Raw genomic sequence first — 27818 nt, 5'->3', positions numbered from 1 at the left:
CGGTTCTCAGTTATATGTTGTTTACCGTATACGTGGTAACGGTACGCTTGGTGGTTGAGGCCTCTGTAACAGTTCAAAATCTGTTCCTCAGTTATCCTCTTCCTTGTTTACTCGGTCTCAGCTAGACTTGCACTTCGTGGAACAAGCAAAAGCTTGCTCCAAGAAATCTCAGGCACTGGAAGGAGCTTTCCTGCGTTCAGCTTTCGTAGTGCGTCTCTGCAGCAAGAGGAGCCTGAGCAGCTCCCAGCCACGCAGGGCAGCAGCTTGGTCGGGCTGAGTGTCCCCACGCCTTTGGGGTCTTTCAGACCACAGGAGCGTCTCTGCCTTGCTCAGTAATGTGGCACGTAGCATACTTGTAAAGCTTATCTGAGCGCTTTTATCTAGCAAATTCCCTGCTGTGGTGAAGACTCAAGATACTGATGTTGTCTTTAGTATCTCCTGCTCTTCTGAGATATGTTCTAGTTTTTGCGGCTCCTGCTCTTTTGTGATAGGATTTGGTAGATGTTTTGTGGCTTGTGATGTGTGGAAAGGGCCTGGAGATATTCTGCTTTGTATTTCTGGCCTAGGCATCTGTTGTATGGTTGCTTGTGATTGCAGTGACAGAATTTTAAGTCTCTGCTTATCTATCCAGTGCCGTGTTCCTAGCTCTGTTTTAATATTTTTAATTCCTGTGGCATTTGCATTTTCATTTTGCACCTGTTAACATCCATCATCTTTGCTATCTGTTGTGTTAATTAGCACCTCAGTGCAAGCTTCCGTTAAATATGATATGTGCTGTCCTCTGACTGTAATCCGTCAGCCAGCTTGAACAGCTAAGGAGGAATATTGACAGTGATTCCAAACTGTATCGTGGATCAGTTTGCAAAAAAACCCCTCTATTTCATTCCATCTTTTTGAAAAGAAGCATTGATTAATAAATACTGTCAGCCTGACAGGGTTTAGACCAAACAGTTGTGATCTGGTTGATGACTACATGACTTTGCACTGGTTATTCCCCTGCAATATCTGCCTGCTTTCTCTGCAAGCATCCTGCAGTGTCAGTCCTTAGCTCTTCAGGCTGGTGCATGTCTTGGCTCTGATCCCGCTGACACAAGTATTCTCACAGCAGTTAATGAAACAACTTTAAGCATGCTTAAAGTTAAGTGCAAGCTTTGCTTGATCAAGGCTAACTTGTTCATTATTGCAGGGTCAAGTGTCAAGAGTATCTGGTATTTTCACAAATGAGGAAGGCGAGCAGTAGAGAACTAAACTGTGTGCATAAGGGAGTGTTTTTACTTGAAAGTGTAAATTACCACATTAGGAGAGACCAGTGATTGGTCTAGTTCATATCTAGGTTTTGAGTGTCCATGCTAGATAACTTAATTTAAAGCTCCCATCATATCCACAGTGGGATGTTTCCAGCATTTTAAAAAAACAGTTGTTCCTGACTCCAGATAGCGATCTCTTTATACACTGAAGGATGAAAAATGTTTGCATAGATAATTGTACAATAACTTAGTTTTGCAATTTTAAAAGTACTTATTTCCCAAAATGTAATATTATTAATTTTCTTTAAAAAGCAATTAAACATTTTGAAGTAAAAGATAATCCTCAACAGAGAGGACACGCTAGCCCAGTGCAGTATACAGTGGTACTGTAAGAAAAGAGAGAAAATGGTGAAAATGATGCTCTTGGCTTGGACTCAGGCCTGCCAATAGATGAAGACAGAGTTAGTCAAGAGTCCTCCATGTAGAACGCTGTCTCCAGCCTTGAGACGCTTCAGATTGGGGCCTTTTAACTCCAGTGCTCCAGTTTGTCTCAGCTATGGTGACAAGTATAACTAGCACATGGAATGCCTCTGACAGCCAAAAGAAGTTGTTGAGGTCTTTGTGAAACAGTGCTAACATCTTGACTTTTCCTGCAGACGCGTGGTGTAGCTTTGCTGTTGAATAGGTACAATATGCATTATGAGCTTAGCATGATAAAATATTTTGGTGGTCTCATTTTCTACCGGGTACGTTTTCAAAACCCTCTTCAAGTAACACTCTGTGTAGAACACATGGCGATAATCCAATACAGATGACACAGACATAGCATAGTGAGAAAACCCAGATCCAAGAGAGAAATGGCTACAAATGCCCATGAAAAAAAAAAGCTATTAGTGTCATCTGACGTTCTAGAATTGCACAAACCCGAATCTGTGAACGAATTGGAAAAACATCTCTTTAACATTGCATTGATTTTCCCTGGGTTAAACCTCAACTAGTTTGTTCTCAGCCAAAGCTTTTAGCTAGGCAGTGGGAAAGCAAATGTGCTGCACCATCTGGGTCAGTTCAGAGAATACAAACTTGTGTCATCCGTTGCATACAGATGGTATTACAGCCCACCGTCCCTGCTAGTGTCTTCGCATATAGAATCAGGTGATAAGAGAACCTCACAGAGCGCTACACAAATACACAATCACATCTAATCTTATAAATAAAATGTCTAACCTTTTTAAGATTTCCTAACCTTATTAATGTTCACCAGGGGTATTTTCAACAGAAAGATTTTGCTTAAAGTGTGTGTTTGTTTCCATATAATGCATTTGGTTTTATTTTTTTGGAGAACTTTGACCTTTATGATACAAAAGTTAAATAAATGTCTAAATGGCTTTTTGTAGATACTTTACTATTGAAATACCTTTTCTTTTGAGGCAGTAGAGTTAGTGTTTTTAATCTCTTCTACAGAAGATTCAAAGTTGTTGAAATTATAGCTGACTCAATTTTACATGTACAAACAACAGCGTGCGAGAGAGAAAGCTAGTGGCTCAAAGACTAGTAAGGACTGTGCCAGCCTGCTCTTCCCAGACATTTTATAAATCATGCATACTCCTAGTAGAATTATTTATGAAATGTTTATGAGAGCACTGTATGAAAAGAAATAAACCTAGGTAAAGCTGTCTCCTTTTGAATTGTACTGCAGAACTGCAGGTCTGAATCTGCGTCGTGTTCTGTTGTCTAATTTGTTAGCTCTCACTCATCTGTGGCTAAAATTTCTTTGAATTTATCTATTACTGATCTCAGAATGAGGGAAGAAAAGGTATGTTTGCTTAGCCCTAATGTCTTCTTGTTTGACGTATTAGAAGAATGTCAGGATGCACAGAATTTTCCTTTCTGTGCATCAAGAAGGATATGCTTACTGCATTATTGTACCTACTTGCTTCCCAAACAGAAGAAAACAGCCCTGATGTTACAACTAGACCAGAGGTATTTGCATGTCCACTGCCCTGCCAGTAGTGGGAACCATTATATGAATGATTATTGCAGTTAGACTTGCAGGGAGTTTTAGCTGTATTTCTGTAAACGAATACCTAAGTCTTTTTGTTTGGCCAGTTACACGTTTCTCTATACCCTGTGTGTCTATGTACTTTCCAGCAATCTTCCTCTTCTCCCTGTATGCATGTGTGTGTAAATAGATATAGATACTTCTAGTTTTTTTAATTGGAAGAGATCTCCAAAATGGTTTCTATAGTAACTAAATTAGAGATCAATTCACCAAGAAAAAAATCCCAAAATATTGCTTTATATAGTAGAATCCTTTTTTGGTTCGGATAACATGCCACTATTAATAAAACAAAGTTAAACTCTGTGCACAGATTGATGGGTATTCATCAGTCTGTGGGTGGGTGGTGATGGTGGAAGAAGTATTTTGATGGTTGAGCTCAGTGTGTCAGTAACGTCTCCATATGGCTTAATATACGGTATTTCTATTTTCCTGGCCCATTCTCTGAGGGGGTGGTAATAATCTGTTGTAATAAAGATCTTGATGTCCATCTCTGGTAATTGTTCCTCACATGAAAATGTGCTGTGCATACACACAGTATACTGTAATTCAGACATGCATGTGCATCAAGTCTTGCAAAGCTGCAAACTGTTAAGGAGAATTATTCTGATTTTACTTTGAAAAAGAAGCACTATATGTTTATTTTCTGCTGTGTCCTCAAAGCTCTTTATCCTGTGATCGGCGTAAGCAGGGTCAAACTAAGATAGCAGTGCTCATCAGGAGCAGCAGCTGAGAGATAGAAGTGATTTCACTTCAATTTGGCTTTGTTCATACTAAGTGCGACTGGGCACTGGCAGTAGACCTATGCTTTGCAGAATTGAAAGTTCTGGGCACTCAACAATTGAAAAATGACATCTTAAAGCTGGTGCTACACATTTCTAGGAATACTTCTTATTTTAGAGCGGTGATAACCAGTGGGCACTTCCTCTGTTACTCTGCCAGTATAGCGAGTTCTTTCTCTAGTTCTGTTCCAGATTGAGAGTTGCTTCTCTTTGCCTTCTCAGCTGGAAGTTGCTTGTGAAAAGGAGAGCAAGCTGCAAGGGCTGACTCTGCTTTGGAATTCTGTACAACCAGAGCTAGATGGGTGAATTTGAGAGTAGGAAATGAAGGCCGTTATGAAGTCCCTAACAGAAATTCACGGAGGAAAAGTTCATCAGGGCTATTAAAAACAAAGCCAACAACTATGCCTCAGGGTTTCTGGAAGCTGGGAAGTTATATCAAGGAAGTTTCATTGTATACTCTAATGGTTTTTGTACCTTCCCTTAGAGATCTATTACTGATCACCATCAGAAATACAGCACTGAGTATATGGACTTTTCTCCTGATCTAGTACAGCCCTTCTTTTGTTTCTGTCTAGGCTCCTGAGGTCTATCCTGCACATTGATGGCTCCCATGACTTGAATTAAAATGCAAAATCTGTTACAGAATTTGATGTCTCTATGCGATGTGATAGGGATAACTAGCTATTTATCATCCAAGGAAATAATGAAATCTAGCACGTTTGTCTGAACCTATCCTAGACTGGTGCTCTGACCAACCTGAGGTAGCTACTAATGTGGACTTGAAGAATCCCCAAATATCATGTAGGACCAAAGGCAGCAATTCAAGGCTGATTGTGTCAAGGTGACTGAAGCCTCATGGTTGTTGTTTCTTACTGTGCACTGGAAGAGCCTGAAAGTGGAGGCAACAACAGACTAAGAGCACTTTTCATGAATTTTTTTTACCTCTCTACTCTCCTTTCTGACCTTGGTTGGGAATAGATGTGGGTTACTGTCCTTCTGCTTGTGGATGGTGTATGTCTTTTCTGCTGGCAAGCGTGCTTCCAGCTATTAGGCATCTGCGATGTGGAACATTTGTCTTCTGAGATAAGTAGTACCATTTGAATCAGATTTTGCAGAGAAAGGGAAAGAACTTGAAGAAACTTGTTGTTTATCCATGTAGTTGAGAATCTGTCTCAATATAGTGGGAGTGGGAGTTTAATCATACATGGAGTCTCTAAGAGAATTAATGGTTATATCTGAGCGTGTTCATGATTGGTTGCCTCTCTCTGAACAAATGCTGGTCGTCTTAGCACTTCTAACACTTCATATGAAAATGAGCATGAGAGGATGCCAACCCAAGTTTAAGGAAAAAAAAATTAGTGACATCCCAGAAATCACATGGGTGTAAAGTTATTTAATTTTACCCCTTTTGCTTTGAAGTGTTTTGAATACCATTTTTATGTAACCAGAAGGGAATAGAAATCACAAAAGAATCAAGACAGCCTTAGGTTGTTTCTTTAAAAAAAAAAAAAAAAAAAAATTAAAAAATGCACACATGAAAAACCAAAAAAGCTCTTGATTCCAGCAGCTGGAAAACACTTGAAGCAAATTATTAGTTAGTACTATTTAATAGGTGGTATACAGAAAAAATGACTAGGCCAGATGACCTCCACCATTAACACTGACCTTCTATGTAGCTGGGTAAAGCAGAATATAACAATAGTATAATGAAAACACATGTTAGTAGTTTAATGTATTTATGCTTCTTAATGTGATAGGCAGATAGAGACATCTATTTAGAGGACGGTTAAGTCCTCAGCTACTTTGAAAGATAATTCTATCTTTAATCTTTTCAGGAGATGGTTATATTGTAGCCATGAAATACTTGTGTTCTTCACAGTGTAGGATATCTGCTCTAAAAAAGATGGTTTTCTGCTTTGTAATAGTGCCATTCAGTGAATGCAAATTCTTACTGCTAGCTTTTACTCGCTATGAAGTATTCAGAGGTTAGGTTAAGTAAAAGACATCTCTCTGATGCATGTTTTTTTTTGTCTGCCAGGAAGAGCCAGCTGCTCTGTGAAATGGTTTGACAGTTCAGAAACTAGCGCTGAGTGAGCAGTGCCCTGGGGTGCAGTTAGGAGGCACTGTGCAGCAAGGGATCTGCTGCGGAGGCGCACATGAGCCACGGCTGCACAGGTCATCCAACGCCTCTATTTAACAAGAGAGAAACGATGACCTTGCTCTAGTGTGTTGGCGATGTGCTGCATTAACAGCCTACCTGCCTAACTTGTTTTCTCTGTGATCTTAGGTATTTCATTGCTTTTCCTACATTCCTGCCTAATGTCATTACAAAGCTATTGTTGTTCAGCTGTGTGAGGAAACCATTTCTGTTTTGGGTAAAGAGAAATTAGTGCAGAAAGCTTCTAAAGTATGAATTAAAAACCCTTCAGGAGTCCCTTCTGAACCAAATTATTCTATAATTTCTATGACATAATTTGTAAATAAAATGAACTTTATAAATGGAGGTTATTTTGTGGTTGTAGCAGAAGCTAAAGGGCATGCACATTTTCTTAATCCCTGTCATGGCTTTTCTTTTCATCATTTGCAACAGTCTGGCAAATTGAAGGTTTGGAAGACTGAAGACTGAAACCAAATCAGTTCTTCCCATGCTTTGTCTTTTGTCCTTTCTGGTCTTTGTTAAACTATTTTCTCCATTTTCCTTCAACTTATCTTCCCCTGTGCAGCAGTTCCATATCACAGGCTCAGATGTGTAGTTCCCAGGCCTGGTGGGTACATGTCCATTGAACAGAGGATAGGGAGCTCACACTAACAAATCAGGCTCAGCTGCCTGCAGATCAAGGAAGGCATGTTTGCCCTCCTTTGTTAAGTTCAGAGGTTATTTTTGCCTCGAGTCTAGAAACTTTTTTTTAATGAAAGCTTAGATTTTTGGATAATTTGGTTCCATAAAATATATAATAAGAGGACAGCCTAGCCCTTCTCTGAAAACGTGACTGAAGGATAATTTTTGCCTAAGGAAATATATGGAAGAGAATTAGTGTTGCTTTCTCTGCCTCTGTGTTAAATTTACTGATATTAATGTTTGTATTTAAAGCAGGCAGAGGTTTGTGTGGAGAATGTGGGGAGAGGGTAGGCAGAAAACAAAACTGCAGTACTACTTGCCCCTATAAGGAGAGTTAAGATTTCTGACTCTACCCCTGACGGTTGTTCTTTGGCCAGTGGCAAGCCATTTTCCTTCTTTGTCCCGTTTTTTTTCATTTGTAAGTTTAATGTAATTCTACTCCAGCCCAAGCTTTTTAAAGTTTTAACTGAAAGAATGTTTTTAGTGGTGCAAGTGGGTTTCTTCTCTCTCATGCAAATCCTAAAGCCAACTCTCAAAACAAAGGTAAGCAAGGAGTTAACAGTGCAAGTGAAGCTTTCATAGTGATTGGATTAAGACCAGAAACCCAATAAGTAATGAAGTCTTAAAGTTGGCTATAAAAAGCTAGATAACTTTTTCAACCTCTGCCCAGCATGTTATTTACAGTTCTTCGCTCCATCCTCTCGGAAAAACAGAACTCATCAGTGAAAAATGTCCGTCGTTCACAGAGTTTTCTGTCTCAGTATATACACGCTGTTCTTTCTGGCTAACTTTGCAGGCTTCCAAGACCCAGCTAGTAAAGATGCCAATAAATCTGAATCCCTGGAGATAAAAGCATGGGGTTTTAAACTGTCCTTTGTGCCAGTGGATATTAAACAGCTATTTTTTCTATCCAATTTCCCTAGGAAATGTTTCCTCTTTTGTTGAGTAGATGAATTTCTAGACAAAGGTAAGCTAGGGAACAAATAACACTGAAATAATTTGATGATACGGCTTTGTAGAAGAGAGGTTGTCATGAAGATTCTAGTATATTACAGGACATAAAGCAGCTAGTTTTAAAGCTGGATCTTAAAAGTTGAGCAGCAACTGTTTTATCTGCTCTAAACAGCATTTAAAAGGTGCTGGTTTGCTGGAATAATACATGGTGAGTATCCTTTTACAAATGTGCAGTGAATAAATTCATAATTTGGTCTTGCCATCTGCTAACTGTGCATCGGATTTGGACCAGAGAGTCACCTTAAAACTCTTGATGGGGTTAGTTTAAAGTTAGGTCAGGTTCTTTTGTTCAATAAAAGTTTAAATATATATATATTTTTAAATTTTTTAAATATTTTTTAAATATTTTAGGAGAGCAGAGTTTTAAAGATAATGAGCAATGAAAGGCTTTTAAGTTATATGTTTTTATGTTGTATGTCTACTATCTGGTTATCAGATTAGTTCTTCTAGCTTCTTACCATGAGTTATTAATCCTAGCTTTATTGTAGAAATAAATGAGAAGAACTGTGTTACATCAGTATGGACTGGTGCATAAACAAAACGAAGCAAACAAAACCAAAAAAGAGTAACTTTAGGCTTTGAGAAGCAAATCTAAGTAAAATCTTAGCTTTTTAATTAGCTGGCATCAGCATTTTCCTTTTTCCTACAAATTCTCATAACCTTTGACTGAAAGCTTTGACATAAGTCCTTTTAAAATTCAGTAGCAGTGTGTCGAGCACAGACGAGCGTTGAACAGACGTGTAGTGTGTATGTGCCTGAAGTCATACTTCGTTGTCTTTAAATACCCTCTCCTCTTGTTCTGAAACTGACAGCAGCACTCTCCGAGGAACAGAAATTTAATGGATATATTGCCAGAATCAAGAACTGTTCAACAGAGAGCAATGTTCCTCCACACTTCTCTTAGGTGAAGCTGTGTGTGATACGTCCAAGATGAAGTATGTTTTTTTTCACTGTAGGTATTTGATGAGATGTCTTAACATACAACTGGTAGAAACATTTCTGTGACATTAATCCATACGGTTTCCTCTACTTGCATATATTTCATCTTGAAGATGCTTCCAGGACTGCTTTTGAGGCAGATGTCAGTCTACATCTGTTCTTGCTCAGTATGGCACGCATCTGTTCCATATTCCTGATATGGCAGTGAGATTTTTTTTTTTTCATTCTTATACCTTGTCTCTGTAAAAAGACTCACCTTACTCTGAAGGTTAAAGGAGCCAAATGGCAGTAAGTGAATACAAAAAGAGCTCCCATTAGATGCGCAGATCATACTGCCTTTCCGAAACCCTGTCATGAGTTCATTCGGCACCTAAGATGGTTTCCATTTGCCTGGCATTATGGTCATTTATTATAACTTTCATCTTTATGAAAAGAAGAAAATGAATAATGAAAGTAATTTTATTTATTAAAGCAGCATATGTCATGAGAAATATTCCTGGAATTACAGTTCTCAGCAGAAGGATCCAAGTATTTTTCATGGCTATTCATTGCCTCAGTGTGAACATGAAAATAGGAGAATGTGGGATGAGAGCAGAGTGATTAAGTGTGTATATACATGTGTGCAAGTGGAAAGCATTTATAGACAAATATTTTTAATTTAATGGATATAGCGGGATATAATTGGCCAAATAAAAAGGATAAGATGAGGGCAAAGAGATAAGATGGCAGATGATGATAGGTAGGAAGGTATATTTTTGTCATGCTGTAGCTAGTGTGTGATGAACTGTTTGCTAGCTGACTGCAGTATCACTGTGTTGAGCTTAGATAAAGATACTGAAGCAGGAGTTGTTTGACTAATAGTACTCTGTCTTTGGCAAAATTCCTAAAATTAGAGGAGTAAAAAGACTGAATATTGTGTAGAGTGTTATTGTTCCAGACTCTTTGGCTCCTGTGGAGGAGGTAGGATTTCCTGGAATAATGAGAACACCTTTTGGAGTTTGCATGGCAGCTAATCTGTGAAACTACAAGGGTGGACCGCTTAAACAGGGCGACTTGCTAAGCCTCCTGAAAGGAATTAAAAGAAAATGTGAGTGAGTGGTTGAGGGAGAGTAATGAAGTCCACTGTGGTCAGTGTTTTAGCTTGCTCCTCTGGAACACTTGCATGTAGGACTGTGATATCCAACACGGAAGTTCCCATAGGAGCTTGGGTGAAAAATGGCTGATTTCCAGGAGCCTGGTGACCTTTGTTCATTGCAGTTGCCTGCGCTTCATCTCCATGAGTGCGATTACTCACCTCCTGCCAATAAACAGTTTCACAAATTTGGCTTTTATGAAGTTAATTTTTCTATAGGTTAGAAGAAGCAAGATCAGAAAAAGTACAGCCCTTTCACTTGAAGTACTTCCTAGCAGTTATTCAGAATGAATTAGGAATTTTGCTAGCCATTCAATTTGCTGACACAAAATAAAAATCAGAAACGGAAAACTCCTGCCAGGTCTTTTTTCCTTTATGTGTGTGTGTGTATGTATAAATATATACACAAAATATATATATATATTTTAATATATATTATATATATATATAAATCTTTATCTGTTCAGAGCTGCTCCCTATACGCTCTTTGGTAGAGTGGGACCAGTAAGAGTCATCAATTTAATGATTTTATTTTAAAATGTAAACTGAGGAACAGTGTTTAAAACCAAGGTTTTCAAAAATGGTTTTGAGATTCTTCCATTTTTTTATGGGTATCTAACCTGAGATACACAAAAGTGTTGGTGTTCAGGACTTTTTGAGATTGATTAATTAACCCCTAATTTCATGTTGGAAACCCAAAAAAATGCCTGCATTAGAAAAACCCAAGGTTTTAAGTTATTGGCTTCACTATCTAAAATTGATGTTGAATTTATTTTAGAACCGGTAGGAGTAATTTTTGCCTGGCACACTTATTCCTTATTGGTTCTTCTCTGCACAAATCTTGAAGCAGAAATATTGCATCTATTCTGTATCTTTGGAATGAGATGTTCTTGCTGCTTTGCTTTTTGCTAGTTTTTTCCCTTTAAGTAAATGAAAATTCTCCAGTGAGTGCCCCATACAAGAAGTTACTCTTCAGACTTTGTGCCTTGGGGGTCTTGTGGCCATTGTTGTATGCAGATTTGTTTTCATCTTGACCTTGCAACAGTAGCCCCCAAACCAATAGCGCAGAAGGAATCTAGAAATGTTTCAGCTTCATAAGCGATCTGCAGTCCTTGAGCACAATGTATCTATAGCTGCATCTCAGAGAAGAAACACAACTTTCTCCAGTTAAAAACAAAACAACAAAAAAAAATCATGGAAAAAAGCATCCTGATTGCTTTGGCATCAACATCAAATGGGTTCTGCAGGTAGTGATTTCTTGTCTTGCAGGGATTAAACAGGAGCAAGAGTATAAAGGACTTCTTGAGTTTTACTCTATGCATGTGTGTTTGTGTGTGTGTGTATGTATATTCTAGGAGAAAGAACAGTAGTAATTTTGAAGAGTAAATAGACTTTTTAAGGCAGGGATAAAATGAAAGAAATCTTACTTTTAAAGGCACAAGGAAGCAATTTAATTTTACTAGAAAAGAAATATCATCTCTATCAGTAGCTAGCTGCCTAGACAACTTAATTCTACTCTGGTGACTGACTGAATTCCAAAACTAAGACTTTTGAGGAAGACAGTAACGCAATGATGTACAAATGCACTTCAGGGGTACTGTTCTTTTGTTTGCATGTCTTATAGAAGTATAAATACTAAAAAGAATGAAATAATACTCCAAGTCCAGCCTCAACTATTTCCCATCACAAAGAAAAGAATGGAAATAGCTTCAAGATGCACTCACTGTACTTCACCAGTGAGGGATGGGAGAGTGCCTGTGTTCCAGCTGGAGGAAGTCTAATGGCTCTTGATAGTAAATGTGCCTGGGTTCTCAGCATTGCTAGGCTAGGTTACAGAATATCAGAAGAAGAAATTTCAAAAAAAAAAACAAAAAAAAACAAAAAACCCCCAATCTTCAGTACTTTTGAGATCATCAATATCTGAATAAGGAATTTTGGAAAGTCCGTTCTCATGCTGAAATTCAAAGATATCAACTACTATGTCATGTTATGCTTTCAGCTTTTGTCACCTGGCATTGGAGACCGTGGGTATTTTAGGAACTTTAAGTGCTCAGGAAGCAAAAAGGTTTGAATTAGGAAAGGGAGGAGCAGGAGGAGACAGACAGACAGGACTTAACTGCCTTACACGTTTCATGTCGTAGGAGTTCACGGCTTAGCATTTAGACAATCGTTTGATGTGACCCTGCTAACAAGAGTGTGGGGGAACAGGGAAAGAATTAGGTAATAGTGAGTAGAGGATGTTTTAGTTTTGGGGGGGGGGGGGGAGGGTGAGGAGAGGGTGACTTTTTTTTGTAAATTAGTAATTAGTGTTACTCTTTCAGAAATCTTCACTAGAAATCATAGGCAGTATATTCTGGGCACAGCATTGCTGTGACAGTGTAGGTAGATACACCATTCACGTGTAGGCCTATTTTTTGTGTTATTTTGTCACTGTCTTTTCAATATGTCACTCTTCTCCCTTCAAAATCTGACAAGTCACTGCTTGCTTTTTGTGTATAATTGAGCCAGAATAAATTTCCTGCATCTGTATGTGTTCTCAAATAGATAAAGTAAAGCAAAGCAAAGTGTCTGTCTTCCTGAAAACTTGCGTCTGAGAGCTGTCTCCACTGGCTGCCTGAAGCTGACAGAATGAAAGGCCCACCAGGAGTTGAGTCTGAATCTGAAATCTTTTAAGTAACGTGGGCTGCAAGGTGAAGACAGCAAGATGTATACTGCAGATTTCTCTTCTAGATCTCTTTACATTTTCTCTTATTCCTGTCGCTACCTTTTGACATATTCCTCTCCTGTTTTGCCATTTGCATTTATTCTTTCTTTTCCCCTTTGTCTTTTAACAAGAGTGGTTTAAATGTAGTGTGTGGACAAATAATTAGGTACTTGCACGTTATTCTATTATCTTAGTCTCTAGAAAAGACTTCTATTCTAGAAAATCTTCTATTATCTTTGTCTCTAGAAAAGACAGCATATGATCTATGTGAAATTCCCAAAATAACTTCATCCATTTCTAATGGTTTTGTAAGTTTGTCCAGTGAGGTATAAAAATAGTATTGAATTGTAGCCTTTTACAATCAAAGCTGTAGTTCTCAAGTACAAAGTAGTAATTGTTCTAAGGACTGGATTACCCTTACTTATTGAATATTGAAGAGAGACAGGTGTCAAAAAGACAAGTCCTCCGAAGGTCCAGATTTGCTGTTCTGTTTCTCTTGAGGTTCAAAGGGAAGTAAAATGGACCCAATTTCTGCCTGTTGACTTCTTAGTAAACAAGAAATATAAACCTGCGGATGAATAGGAAATCATCTTCAGAGAACAAAATTGGTGAATATTCAAGGAAACATGAACTATATTTTTTCCCCCTCCCTCTTCTTCACTCTTCTTAACCTCTATTACTTCTGTTACCCACGGACCACTGTGAGAGTTTAGCTTTAATGCAGGTATCATAATTAAGAGCTATATTGTTTTGTTTTAGGTTATAGCAGCCCGTTGTGCTGCTCTGCAGTAGTAGTCTCCTCATAGTAGTCTCAGCACTGATAGAAAAGAGAAATTGACCTGGAAAATACGTGTATAAGAACATAAAATTTCCTACTCTGGATTAGAATGGGTTTTCTAGGCAAGCATTCTGATCTGGTAGCTACTGCTGTCTGACTGTTTGCAAGAAGATTAAAAAAATCTGAATTAAAGGAAGCAAATAGTGCTGCTGAAGAAGAGAATGGTTTCTAGTTCCTGTAGGACTTCCATTGCCCCAGAATCTTGCGACTACCTTTGTCTCTACAAGAAAAAAAAAAGCCATTCCTAACTGAAAAGAGCATCCTACTCCCTTGAAACAAAAGATGAAATCCAGTCTTGCTAAGTGAAAATCAAGTTCAGGCTAGGATTTACACTGCATGTCTCTGAGCTGAAGAGAATCACTTGAAAGTGGAACAGAATTTCAAATACATATATTCATATATATATAATAACCTTAAACTCATATGCTGTGTTTGTATGTAAAGCTAGCATCCTTATCTCCACTGTTTTTTACTGGTCTGGAATAGTGCCTTGCCCTCCTCATTTCTCCTCATAAAGAACTAAAAAGTGGATATAGGACGTGGTCTTTGAGGATTAACAGTTGCACCTAGAATAATTGTTTGTCTTTCACAGAGCTGTATTTACCTAACTGAAAGTATTCATTTTAAGTATTTATTTTTAAAAGGATAAATGTTAGGTCATCTTGTTGACTCTGGGCATGTTTAAAGTTCCCTGTAATTGCTCTGTCAGTCTTTCCCATCCATCCTTCCCTGCCAAAATGCACAAAGAAACATTGGTTTTTGTCCTTATATCACTGAATTTAAGTTTAAAACCAGTAGCTGTAAGCTGTTTATACAGCCCTCATTTGCACAGTGTCTCCCAAGTAATTAAGTAATAAAGGAAATATATCAGCTTTCACCCCCAGTCAGCCAGAAGGATTAAACAGATGTCCCAAGTACTTCCCTGTGTAAAAAAACAAACAAAATAAAAAAAAAACCCCACGTGGGTATTACGTAGGATTATGTCTGAACCGAGAATGTGGGTGCAGTGGTGGCAGCCATCTGCAACAGCCACTTCGCAGGTGAGTCTGGAGCGCAGGGTGCAGCAGGAGCAGAACCATGCAAGCAAGAGATAGGTAGCTTAGGGCTGTGGTTATGGGGCTGTAGAAATGAGTCGAGGTTATTTCTGAATTGAGCACTGAAGGTTTACCACCAAGCAAATAACTTTATCCGCACAACTAGTGGATTTAGGGCATCCCTGTAATATATCTCCTAGATCCAGAAGGTGGATGTACTGCGATATATTGTTGGTTCCCACAAGCATAGGGGATGCCACCGATACTTCACTGAGTTTGTGCAATTTGTGCCTTAGGTAATTAAATGTGAATTTGCTTGCTCTGCAGTGCCGGAAGTTATGAACACGTATATGTGCAAGTAGTGCAAAATTCATTTTGCTTGTGATGGTTCAGACAATTGAATGAGGTGTAATGCAGGAGTACACAATGCAAACTTGGGAAGGGAAGTTTCATGGTGATTAAGAAAAATGCTATTTGAGAAAAAAATAAGGAATCTTTTGGAAGTGGACAGGTTTGAGGATAATCTGGGATGAAAAGCATATCCTTTTAAACTCTAAAGAGACAAGTTTGTTTCCTCGATTTAAGTTGGCGATGGACCTTCAGCAAATAATATTTCTATACAAAAGCAATGATGAATCAGTCATGTAGTGAATATTCCAATTAGTGATGATTTAAAAAAAAAAAAAACAACTTTCTTGATTTGTTACAAAAAGGTCCATGAATACATTTTTGATTTGTCAAATGGAAATAATGATACTTTGTTCCTTTGTAAAGCAGTTTGAAATCTAGGGACTAGGTATTATTATAATACATATTTACCTTTTACTACTATTTAAAGTCGTATATGTTCTTGCTGCTTTTTATGGAACCATGATTGTTCATTGCAACACCTAAATTATATTAATTAGAAAACAAGATCCTTACAGTGCTGTGCTTATGGCTCAAAGGCATTTAGCTCTGCAGAATGTTTATATAATATAATTTCCAATGTAGCGAAAACCCTGCCCTTAGACTATTATTTTTAAACATTTTAAGTTGTATTTAATTCCAGGTACAACAACTACTTCATTTGCATAAATAAATGACAATACATAGGAAAAAAACTCCAGTGCATAGAGGAAATGGGAGCTGTGCTGTTAACGGTGAATAAATTAGTAGATTAAAAATGGCAGGTCAAAAATAAGCCTATTTGCATTAATACTTAGAAAGTAATGATTCATTTCAGTTCTGTATTTAAAAGATAAATCTGTGTTATGCAGTCTAGCGATTAAAGGTTAATGGATTTTTGAAGTGGTGGTGCCAAAACTACATTGTCGTAAGTACAGAATGGGTTATTGCCTTCAGTAGCAAGATGTGTAAGAGGCAACAAAGACATGTATTATTATTTAAGTGTGGTAATGCCCACAGTGATATCGTACTTCGTAACATAAAAGCATACTCTTACTGTTTAAACAGAGAGATAAACACAAGGTATTGTTGATTGATGTAATTTTATAAAAGATAAATAGGATAACTAAATTATTATTATTTTTTAAGATGCTGTTAAGCATTAAATGCATAAATAAAGGTATAAACAGGTATGTGGAAAGTAAGAAGAGGCAAGTTATAGTTCATAGGACTTTCAATGTGAGATTAAAATTGATGTGGGAAGAGAAGAGAAGGTGAAAGAGAAGAAAAGAAGGTGAAAAGTGGCAAAAATGATGGGAAAGATAATCTTTGCAACTGAATTCTGTGTAGTATCACAGTTGTGGAATGGGTTATTAAAATGAGGTGCTAATGAACAGGTTAGATTTTGAGCACTTCAGAACAGTCTTACGAACTAGGAGGGGAAAAACCCTCGCTCCTTAGGAAGGACAAGGAGAAGGAAGCCAAAGACACTGTCCAGCTTGCGGGGGGGGGGGGGGGGAAGGAGCAAGGAAGAAGTAGAAATAAGTGTTTAAACGTTTGTGATGGAGATAATCAGGAGGGCTGATTAGGGCTGGGAAACGAAGATAAGTTTCTAACTGTGCTAAGCGCAGATTGAGAAAGATGTAGGGGCCGCAGTTTGAGAGGCAGGGTTGGATGGACTGGGGAGAAGGCTGGGAGCGGACTGGCACGCGTTTGGGCTTTCTTAATGAGAGAATGACCAAAATCACAGGTAGTGTGGAGAGGGAAGTACAGGCATGTAAGCATGGGGCAGAAGACGAGGACAGACCTTTGTTCCCCCCCCCCCCCCCAATAGCGTGAGAGGGGAAGAAGGATCTAATGAAGGAGGTGGTGAAGGTCCGGGCAGAGAGCACTGCAGGGTACTGCAGGAATGGAGATGAGCTAAAACCCTGGGGATGGGGGAAGGGAGGGTATGACCGTATAAATACAAGGAAAGGGGCAGGGAGCGTTGTCCCACGGCTCTGTGAAAGGTGTTTCGGAGATGTGATGGGAAAGCGTGGCATAGCGCGTCGAAGGGAGAAGCTGAGCCTGTGGTTAGGGCGCGCCATGGCTGCAGCCCGCGATGCGACCTGACGCGAGGGAGGGGGCAGCCGGGGCCAGGAGGCCTCCGCTGCGGGAGGGGGGCTGTGCCACCGGGATCCCGGCCTGCTCCTGAAAAGTAGGTCACGAATGGGCTTTAGGTGACTGATGGTGAGGTGAAGAGAGATGAAACAGCAGCGACAGGGTTAAACTGGGTCACGGAGTATTTTGGGAAGGCTGGGTGGGCAGGTGGGGGCAGATAACTGTTTTTTATTAACGCTTGCAAAGCGACAGGCGCAGCTGTTTACTCACTTGCCCTAAGTGGGATGGCTCCAAGCCAGCCTCGGTAATAACTGGGCCCAACATCCTCTGTCAAACAGGACCATCCTCCTGGCAGGAGCACAAACAGCTCCAGCCCTGCGCCCGCCCCCCCCCCCCCCCCCCCCGCCTGAGCCACCGAGTTGCAAAAGAAAAAACAAATAAATAAGGCGGCAGGAAATCTAAGGTATGCGGTTTCCAGAGGTTGGGCTCGCCCCGGTGCGAGAGGAAGTGTGCGCGGCGCGGGGGCGGGGGCGCGCAGGCGGCGGCGCCGCGGGGCTCGGCCCGCGCAGTCAGGTGGGGCGCGGGCCGCGGGGGCGGCGCGGGCGCGCTCCGGCTCCGGCTGCGCGGGCCGCCGGCGCGCTCGGGCGCAGCGAGCCGTGCCGCGCCGCGCCGCGCCGCCCCTTGTGATGGTGAGCGCGGGGGCGGCCCCGCGGCCGTGGGAACCGGGCGGGGAGGCCCGGGGGGGCTCCCCCGCGGCGGGTCGGGGCCGCGGCCGGGCGGGAAGGAAAAGCGCGTCCTGCTCGGCGGAGGAACCGCGGCCGCGCCGGCGGTGCTCGGCTGCGCGGGGGCGCCGCGGGGGCGCGGGGAAGGAGCTGCCCCCGTCAGCAGCGGTGCGCTAGCCAGGGGCCCTCTCTTGCGTTTCGGCAAGAACAGATTTTATATGCTAGTAAGTTTTTCTTCTTCTTTTTTGTTTTCCGCGCTCAGACCAGAAGCGTAGCCAGCTGCTGGCTTCTGTGAGGCGCAGGGCGTTTCTCGGCTGCGCTCTCCTGTACCCCGGGGTCTTCGGGGCGCCGAGGCTGCCGAGGGGCCGGGCCGGGCCGGGCGCGGGCGGCGCACGCGGCCGCTGCTGACATTTGTGGTCGCGCCTGGGAAGCGCTTACTTCATAGTTCAGTCCGCGTTCCCTTAGAGGCTGCCCTGGAGCTGCTTTGCTGCACAGAGGAAAATCCCGAGAGAAATGGGAAATGGAGGAGTCGAGAGAAGTTTGGAAGGGGGCACGAAAGGGTGAGGGATTTCTGTTGTGTTCTGTCGGTACCGTTGGGGCTTTCTCGGTCTCCTTCCTCCACCCCCACTGAGCGGGATGAATTATTTAGCACCCTTGTTTTCAGTTCAGCCCTAGAGCTTAGAATGGGCAACTTGCACGTCTAGAAGAAAAAAAGGAGATGATAGATCTATAAAAATCATGTCTGGCACGGAGCAGCCCAGCTGTGATCTCTAGTGTGCACTCTGCTGTTTGGACTACGACAGCCAGGCTCGCGCTGGAGATTCCCCTTCTTAGCAGTGACCTAACAGAGAAGCCTGTTGTTCAGTATCTATTTTGCATGAGCTACTATACTGTAGCAGTCGCTGCTTCATTCAGCTAAAGAGAGAGCGGATAAGAGGATTCCAATTTAATTAGCAGTTTGTTAAAACCAGTTAGCTTTATCTGGTCACACGTTTATAATTTTAGAACATATGCCTTAATTGCAGTGAATTCTGATGTGCATGAAGCAAGTGCCACATGCTGTGTGCAGCACTGGCTGTGGCAGCTTCACGTTTCTTTTGCTGCAGCATGTGTTTATTTGCACAAAGGCAGATTTCTGTGTGTGCTGTGGGTATTTTGCATGAAGCAGATCTAGGAGATCCAGGAATTAAAGCACATGCTGTAGAGTTTCTGTCACCCTGCAAGCTACAGGATGTCTTTTATATTGGAGCATATTCAGGTTGACATCTTGAATGCCCAGATGTTATTTTAGCTGGTCTCAATAATATGACTTTTGGGTGGCTTAGCATCCTTGTCCGAGTCTGAAATACTCTAAAGGTTGAAGCCTTCTTCACTCCTCTTCCCTCCGATAATTATGCTAGTTGTTCTCAAACAAATAATTCCTATCTCACAATATCTCTGAAATCAAACGCCAGCAGCCTGTGCCTTCTCTTCTGCCTAGCTGTCTGAGTCACTGCCATGCCTTATGCCAGATGAAGCTGCTGTAATATTGCTCCTGGTTGACTATAGAAGCTCTCCCGTGTATACTGTGATTTGCATTATTGTAAACAGGGTAATTGAAGTATAGCTTCTCTGGTGTTACGAAGGATCAATCAGCTTTAGTTGGGGTGCTAGGCAGACCGCGATGTAAAGGTTTACTTGAATTGAACGTTTTCCCTAACTCTTATAACTGGATAAAGAACATTCTTTTTAACTCCGTATTGCTGAGAGAGCCCTGGAAGTCTCTGAGAGCGAGACAGCGTTAGGTGTGTTAACCTCTTCCCCCCCCCCCCCCCCCCCCGAAAAGGTAAAATAATTGAAAAGCGGGATTAGTGAAATTCCCTTTTGTTACGTGGATTTTTCTATCAGATTTGGAGAGGAAAAGAAATTCTGAGGTTAGCGATGGGGTGCATAACAGTAAGAGAATTTTTTGCCTTTTATAGCAGTCAGGACTGTCGTTCAGAGCCTCCACTTGCTGGGCAGAGAAGGGAACTGTTCTATAGATGCTTCTGTAGTGCGGGGAGAAGAGATAATGAATTAAGTTATCTGTCAGGTCCTAATAACTTCACCTGAAGATCTTATTTGGTGAGGATGGAACATGCAAACTCGTGCAGACTGTTAACTGTTTGAGAGGATTTTGTCTTCTCTGAGACTTGATTCTTTTTTACTGCTGTGTGTATCTCTGATGCCTAGTTATTATTATGGGACTATTTGTTTCTTATTGCTTATTTTAAAAAAGCTACTTCCTGTTCTTCAGCTCAGGAACAATTTAAAGTCCAGGATGTGTACTCGTGTTATTCTTATGCTAGTGTGAAACCTCAGACAGAACTGCGACCTTCAAATATGAACTAATTCATGTATTTGCAGACGTGTATCTTTATAAAACCAGTATTAAAGAAAAGGAATAGAAAATGCTAATCAGACTTTACAGGATTCTGATTTGAGATTAAAAGGCTTTTCTACTAGCTCTTGCTGTCATTTTACTTCTGCCAAAATACTGGCAGAATTTAGATTTTTGTTCATTTCAGCTGTCCGTTGCTTTTGTTCTTCTCAACCTTGATGAAAGGTGCAAACGTTTCTCTACGTTTCCAGTTTTTGTGAACACATACAGATACCAGCCAGTGATGGAACATGCAACTCCTGGTGCTTTCGAGAAAGCCTTTTTGAGTTTAGCGTCTGTAATAGTGAACCATTGAGTACAAATTTTTAGTAAGATTCCTGATATATCTGCCATTTTACATTTCCTCCTAGTTGGTGGTATGTGTTTATATTCCAGGTATTAAATATTGATGTTTCCTCATCAAATCCCATTAGGCAGTTACCTTGGTTTTTGTAGATCACTTCACAGTATGTTCAGTGAAATGTATTAGTTTTCTTCATGATCTCGACTTGTTTCTAAATCAGCTACAAAAATCCTGTATACGTGTATTTTGAAAGTTGGGGCTCACGAGCTACTAAACATGAGTCTTCTGTCATGAGAGCTCTAATGAAAATTTTGTGTGACATTGCTAATACCCAGATGTAATCGTTACAGCTTTATATCAGCGTGTCATGTCCTAATTACAGCATGACTATTTTCTGAGCAATTTGCAGTATGTACCGTAGGCCACATCTGTTTGTCTTCTTGTGGCATTTACCTCAAAGCATCTTGAGAAGTGGAAAGAGCCTACTTTTTCAGACTTATCACGTCAATCAAGAGAAGCTAGGCCTAGCAGATTACTGAAGAGAAACGTATGCTTTTGAAAAGTCCTTATGCAGTTACCCGAAGTTAGATGACACCATGGCTGCGTGATCGCTCTCAGTGCTTTGAGGTAAGAGAAACTCGTGTCTTAATGATGCTTCTTAGCCAAAAGGAATCATAAGGAAAACGCCTCTAGGTAATTTTATGTTAGTCAAGATGAAATTAATCTAAAGCCTCTTCTATAGTAGGTAAGTTATTATTATTTGATTGTATTTTGTGAGTGGCCATGCAGTACTACTTTGGAGGGTTGTCTACAGCCATGGAAACAATTTCCAAATGTTAGCTGGACCTTTTGATATATGTTCTTTCAGACTCAAAGATCTCCTTCAGAAGGATCTCCTAATGCAGTGTGCCCTACTGGTTTGGTGCTCACAAGAAAGAACATTAGGTGCTTGATTAGTATCACTTTCTAAAATGCTTGGGTTTTCCTCTGAGGTGTCCAAGCACTGATCTAACTGTCCAAGCACTGATCCTCTAGTTTTGGCGTCTAACCTGGTGATATAGTTGTGAAATATACAGATGGATGATGCTACTTTTTGAGCATCGTAAGAATGTAATGAAATGTTTTTCAAACACTCAGATTTTGTAGTTTTTCCTCTTTATGTTTTAGTGTGCTTGTTGTTATGCAGAAGAGATTCTAAAAACTGAGAGACATGGAGGATACTGTCAGTACAAGGATTCTGCATGTCAGCTGCGGGGCAAGAGTATGCAGTTAAGCATTTAGTTTGCTGGAAAGAATGGGATGTGGGAATGAAGAGCATTTTTGTTGACATAAAACTTTGAATGTTTTGATAAAAGAACTTTTTAGCACTCTGACAGCCTAGTTTAAAATACACAAACTTAGTTGAGTTGTGGAGTTGCACGTGGAGGCTTTTCCACTATTGAAAGGATTCTCTCTTACGTTCTGTGTATTGGATAGACCGTCTCTTACGTTCTGTATATTGGATAACCAGTAGCTGTTTTGTCTAGAAGGTGGATATTTAAGTAGGTGAATATGTGTTCCTTCAAATCCTGTGAAATCCTTCAGGCCTACTCAGACAGTGAAAGGTGGTATTCTATAGCAGAGAGAGACCCTCACTGCAGTGTTTCAGTGTGAAGAATCTCTGAACAGGTCATAATTCTAAACACGTTAAAAACACGTGTTGGGTCTCATTAGTATAACTCTTAATATTATGAAGTTCATGCCCTCCTTTTGTTTGTAGTATCATGTATACAGCACAGATGATGGCAGTGAATCACGGTAAGCTGTCTGGAGATAGACCCACCTAAGGTAGGTGGGTAAGAGAGCATTTTTCCTTTGCTGTACTCATCCATCCAACTGCAAAGGTAGCTGCCGTTCTTATGAAAAATCTATGTCGTCTTTTCCCTGTGGCAGCTGCCCTTCCCTTGGCCCAGTTGGACGCTCCATAGCTTGTATCATTCTCCACGTCCTTTTGAACATCTGTCCAACGTTTTCCTTTCTTTTCCATTTATGCATTGTCTGGTTGTTATTCCCAGAGGCGTAGAGGGTGGAAAAGCTACCTTTTGAAGAGTGAGATGTTTGAGACTTACCTCAGGGCTTTAACTCTTCTGGTCCTGGATTAGATGGCTAGGTTGAGTGTCCGTGTTTCTCATTCTTCATACCTAGGCTTCATTATGCTGTACTACCTTGTATTCATTTAAGGCAGGAATGTTGTCAGAATAGTGTTAGAAATGTACTGTACTAGGCTTATTGTTTTTGCGTGTTACCACAGGTAGGCAAAGTTGAGAGTTTTATATGCTGAAGTGATTTTTGAGATACAGATTCAGTTCTTAAAATTAGGCTGAGGCAACCCTCCCTCCTCAAACTTAATACTTTAACCTGTATCAGATTCTTTCTTTGTGGTTCTATAGTACCTCCTTCAAGAACAAGAATGAATAAGGCTTGACCTCAGCATGTCGCTGATAGAGACCCAGAACCTCTGGTAGACTTGCCTGGTGGGGTTTATCTCCCCTAACATTCTTTATATTTTATGACTTATCCATCTAGACACTCTTTAAGGACAGGGGAAATCGGCACTTCTAGAGCCTAGCTCAGAATCAGCTGAGGTATATCCATAGCTCAGATAAGCCACATCACCTAAAAAGCCACATGCCATTTTCTCTCTGTAAAGGGTTTCTAGGTGATTTCATCAAATCTACGCATCTGTATCATAAACGTCTGAAGTTAGACTAAATGAATCCTACACGCTGTCCAGAGATGAGTTTGCTAATGTCTGCAGGGGACTAATGCAGGAGCCTGCCCACTTCCAAGGAGGTGGATAGACTCTACCAAGCTTGTTTCATTAGCTTTGAGTGTTTGTTTGCATCTGATGCCTGGCACTCTGCTTGTAGTAGATACTCAGGAAAGATCTAAGCAGAAGAATTCTCTTAGAACAGTGAAAGGCTGGCTGTTAGGCAAAACCAGAAACTCCTACCACTTTCTAAATGTGCTCTGCTAATCGCTTATTTTGGTGATAAGGAGAACTTCCTGTTTCTGGCCCCTGAGAATGTCTAAGGAAATGCAAAACCACGTTAAAGAGTTTTCTTATCAAGGGTTTCATATTCTTTCATTACGTTGCTGCATCATGCTATTTGTTCGTTAGGAGATCTAGAACCATTCTGTGGTCTTTGGATTTCTGTGCTTTAGGCCAACCCGCCCTCCCCCCCAAACAAAAAAACCTCCAGACTCTTTCAGACAGGGACAGAGTATAATCTAAGATATATCCCAAAGAGGATGTTGAGATGACGAAGGCAGAATCTGAAATTCCAGCGTAGGTGACCTGTCACCTTTCTCAATGTTTTCTTGTGAGTAGAGAGAAGTACCGGACTAAATCTTTGGATAAGTTGTTCTCTGCGCTTCATTTGGCAAGCCTCTTTCTCTCCTTTGGAAGCCCTGGATTGGCTGCAGGACATAGTGTATGATACTTACTGCTGATAATTTCGGTACTTTCCTAATTTATCCCTCTTTCTTTCCTAAATTGCAACTGGTAAAAGGAAGCAACTTCTGGAGCAAAGCTGAAGAAAAGGCAATAAATGTACATAAGTATTTTGCCTGAAAGTCTTTTAACAATAAATGACCTTCCAGCTTGAGGAGTTATCCAGCTGTCCAAAAGGATCTTCTTAAAATGTAGATGGCAGGAGAAAAAAAAAAATCTGTGTTCCATCGCTATACTTTCAAATCCATCTTTGCTTTAGCATCCTTGACTTGTGGAGCAGCGAAATGGGAGGGCTAAACAAGAAGGAACCCAAGGATTCTTCCTTGGAGTCCTCGGGGAAGAGCTCCTCCACGGGCGCTGTCAGCCGTAACCTGGGAAGCAGTGCAGGAAGTCGTCTTCATTAGCCGGCTGCTGATGCATCCTGCACGCTCCCCTGTGTTTCAGGAGGGTGATGCCTGCCTGAGGCACACGACTGCAGAGCTCCTGAGGCAATGCAGCTGCACCACTCCTTCAACAGGAGAGCGCCTTCAAACCAGGGCTTGTTAAGGCAACAACAGCCTGTTGCTCCTACTCGCCTTGTGTTTCTTTCCATCGTAGCCCCAGCATTGGATGGATTCCGTGTTTCAGTTTTTCGGTGCTCTAGCTAGCCTTATCCCATTAAAAAGAGAACATAGGACTCTTTCTGTTGGCATCATAGCGAAATCAGAGGGCACATAGGAAAGAAACATTTAAGTAAAAACTCCTCAAGGCTCCTGACTGAGCAAACGAAAACCTCTAGATTCTGCCTGGCAAATGGCCAAACCCAGTGTTTTGCAAAGGCTGCCTGTAGACTTTGGTTTCTGTTTCGCTGATTCCACCTGAGCTTGTAACTCATCATCATCTTAACAAGGCATTTCTGGTTTTAGATAATTGCTTATTCAGCGAGGAAATGACTCCCTTTCCCTGCCTCATATATCTATGGCCCTGACTCATGCTCAAACATAATAGTCTCTCCAAGTAGATATGGCTTGGGTGCCCGTTTCATGAGGGTAAAACCAATTTAATGTCATGTCAAGTGTAAAATGGTTGTTCCAAGAACTGAAAAACTTTAAATTTAAAATGCTGAAAATATGCTGTATTTTGAAGAGAGAAATTAGAGGTGAAAATTATCCATTTTGTTTCTCTGTCAGTAGATGATACTTGGAGCATGTGGAACATTTTCATTTGTCACCACTTTTCATGTTGCTCTCTTACAAAAATAGTGCTTACAGAATTAAACAATTCTTCCAGAAAGCATAGGTTCTGTTTACTGACTTCCAAATGTGTATATTAAAAAGAAGAAGAAAAAAGAGACAGTATATACCATGTAGGCTAGGAATTGTAATCTTGTTCTGTTCTCACTTCTTCAAAGGAAGTTGTTGCAGCTTTGCCTCATGTTTATTTCCTTTCCCAGGCTGATTTAAAATGTCTTTTTTTTTTTAAATATCATATACTTTTGATATTCTGTCGTTGTCCAGTGTGAACAAGATTAAATGCAAACAAGCAAGAATGCTGCTTAAATGCTGTGAACGTTCTGAATATGGCTGCTTTGACAGAATCGCGGAATGGGTGAGGTTGGAAGGGACCTCTGGGGAAGCCCCATCTGGTCCAACCCCCCCCCGTTCTAGCAGGCTCCCCTTTCATTTGTCTGAAAATTTTCATACCGACCTGAGTTCCTGTTACAGAGGTGGAGTTGTTCCACTGCATAGCTGAATGGAAATAGGGATGAAACGAAGAGAAGAATTAAGAAGAAAAACAGTAGAACTGTGTACAGAACAACTATGTATATAGAAAAGGGAAAAGAAATGATGCTTATAAGAAAAGCCAAAATTGGGTGACAAAGTGAAATGAGAAGAGGAGATGCAGGAGATTTAAGATTAAGACTAGACATGCCTTTACTCTTCAGGTCTCCAGTCCAAGATCTCGTGTTCACCTACAGAACTGTGAAGAGATGGCATGAGGAAAGCTAATTCAGAAAGTTCAGCAAGTTGGGCAAACTCTGTGTTAAAACAGACTTTAAAAAAAAAAAAAAAGTTAGTGAAGTGTGAGCTTTCCAGGGATTATGCAATCCTGCTTAGTTCAGCTTCTGATATTAAGGTACTGTGTAGCGCGTAAGATGTTGTTGCACTATTAATCAGGGGCTTCTCTATGCCACTTTATACTGGTTTGTTAGTTTAGTCGTATGTTATAACAATCTTTAAATAATTCTAAAATCAGATTGCTTTCTACTAAAGGCTCTTCTCATTAGGGCGTTATTCAGACCGACAAATTTTGGCTGGAAGTATTTATTTTTTGCTATGGTTGCTTAAGGCAGCAGTGGAGTTGTATTTATGGTACTTGGTGCAATTTGCACTTATGGCAACTTTGTAAAAAAAAACCTGAGAATCGACTCTTAGGTAATTGGAGGTCTTTATTCTGTTTATAGTAACAGTTGTTTTGCGCGTTTGCTTTTTTATACGTGAATCGGATCATCCAAGGTATGCCTAGTATTGCTCCATGTTAAGAACAGAAATCACGTAACGCTGAGGAAGTGAAGTTTGATCTCTGCGTAGAAAATGGCTTACTGTAAAGCTGGGCAGTGTCAACAGGGAGACCTCTCTGGAGAGGCTGGGATTTTGTTGAGAACTGTCAGCTTTTCCTCTTTGGGAGGCTTTCCTAAACCCCAGGGAATCCCCTCCCTTACAGCACTAAAGTAAGCAGCGTGGAGGATTAATAGGCACTTCCTTTCTTTCTATTTTCAGTGACTGAACTAGAAAGTATCCACCACTGTTGCTCTAGCTCATGCTTACAAAATGCAGAGCGGCATGGTCCTCTTCCCCAGGCCTTCCTCCACAAGCCTTGAATTCTTCTGCAGGTGGAGATTGTGCAGCAGTTTCAGGCTGAAAAACTAAAATGAGTGTCACCAGGAATGTAGTATGCAGAGTTCATTATTCAGTTTTATATTTAATTTAAAATTCAGTATTAAATTTGCCCAGATTTGCACTTGGTCCCAGGTTTATTTTTGTCTTACAGTGCGTATCAGGCTTGTTTTCCTCCTCTTCCCCCAACAGTTTTTACATAATGTTTGTTTAGCCAGGAAGGCATGGAAAGCAGCTTGGTGTTTTGGATCTTGAGAGGCGTTTTGGAGTTGTTGGAAGCGTCTCAATCCTTCCTCTGGTTTCACGTAAACAGCTTTGCTGGCTGTCGCCGGAGGGAGGAGAACCCTTCCGCTGGGAGAACGGTGGCCAGCAAGCAGGAGCTGCGCTGCGCGCGGCATCAGGCATCAGCTCCGCTCGGCGCTGGCAGTTGGAGACGTCTTGCCGAGTGGCCTGAGCGGTGACGGACGGTAATAAAACCTTCCAAAGGAGCCGCGCTCCTTTGGTTGTCGCAGGATCTGCACTCCTGCGCATGTATGCTTTCAAGGGAGGTCCTTTGCTCACAAATCTGAATTTTCAAAGGATAGTATGAAAATGTTAATGTTAGCCAGACTGAGTCACTTTTTTCCAGTCTGCTCCCCAGCTAGTTCATTGCAAGCTTAGCATTTGTATCTATTTGTTAGCATTTGTTTTAAAAGCTGAGTGGGAGGCTATTCGAAAAAGCATTGTGATCTGTGGTCTGAATTCCCAGGCGTTCTTCCTGCAGGTCGGTGACAGTGGGTAAGGAAAAATTTGTACTCGATGACTTAAACCTCTCTTTGGGCAAGGTTTGGATTAGACTGTTTCTTCAGTCTCTGATTCAAATTGTGATTTTAAAAAGAGTTCCAGAGCGCTAATGGAATAAATTCCGATAAACTTGTTTTAACATTTATTGTTTTTCGTATTGCTTAATAAAA

The 27818-nt window shown here is 40.8% G+C and overlaps 1 protein-coding gene across 4 annotated transcripts in view; it reads left to right on the top strand.

Moving 5' to 3' along the window:
- Positions 1–27818, top strand: part of CABIN1 (calcineurin binding protein 1) — a 128119-nt gene that overhangs the window by 58596 nt on the left and 41705 nt on the right. The window lies entirely within an intron of this gene.

This window comes from Struthio camelus, chromosome 17 (genome assembly GCF_040807025.1).
Source record: "Struthio camelus isolate bStrCam1 chromosome 17, bStrCam1.hap1, whole genome shotgun sequence".
Lineage (NCBI taxonomy): Eukaryota > Metazoa > Chordata > Aves > Struthioniformes > Struthionidae > Struthio > Struthio camelus.
The sequence above is the reverse complement of the archived record's forward strand: the minus strand, read 5'-3'. Positions and strand labels throughout refer to the sequence as shown.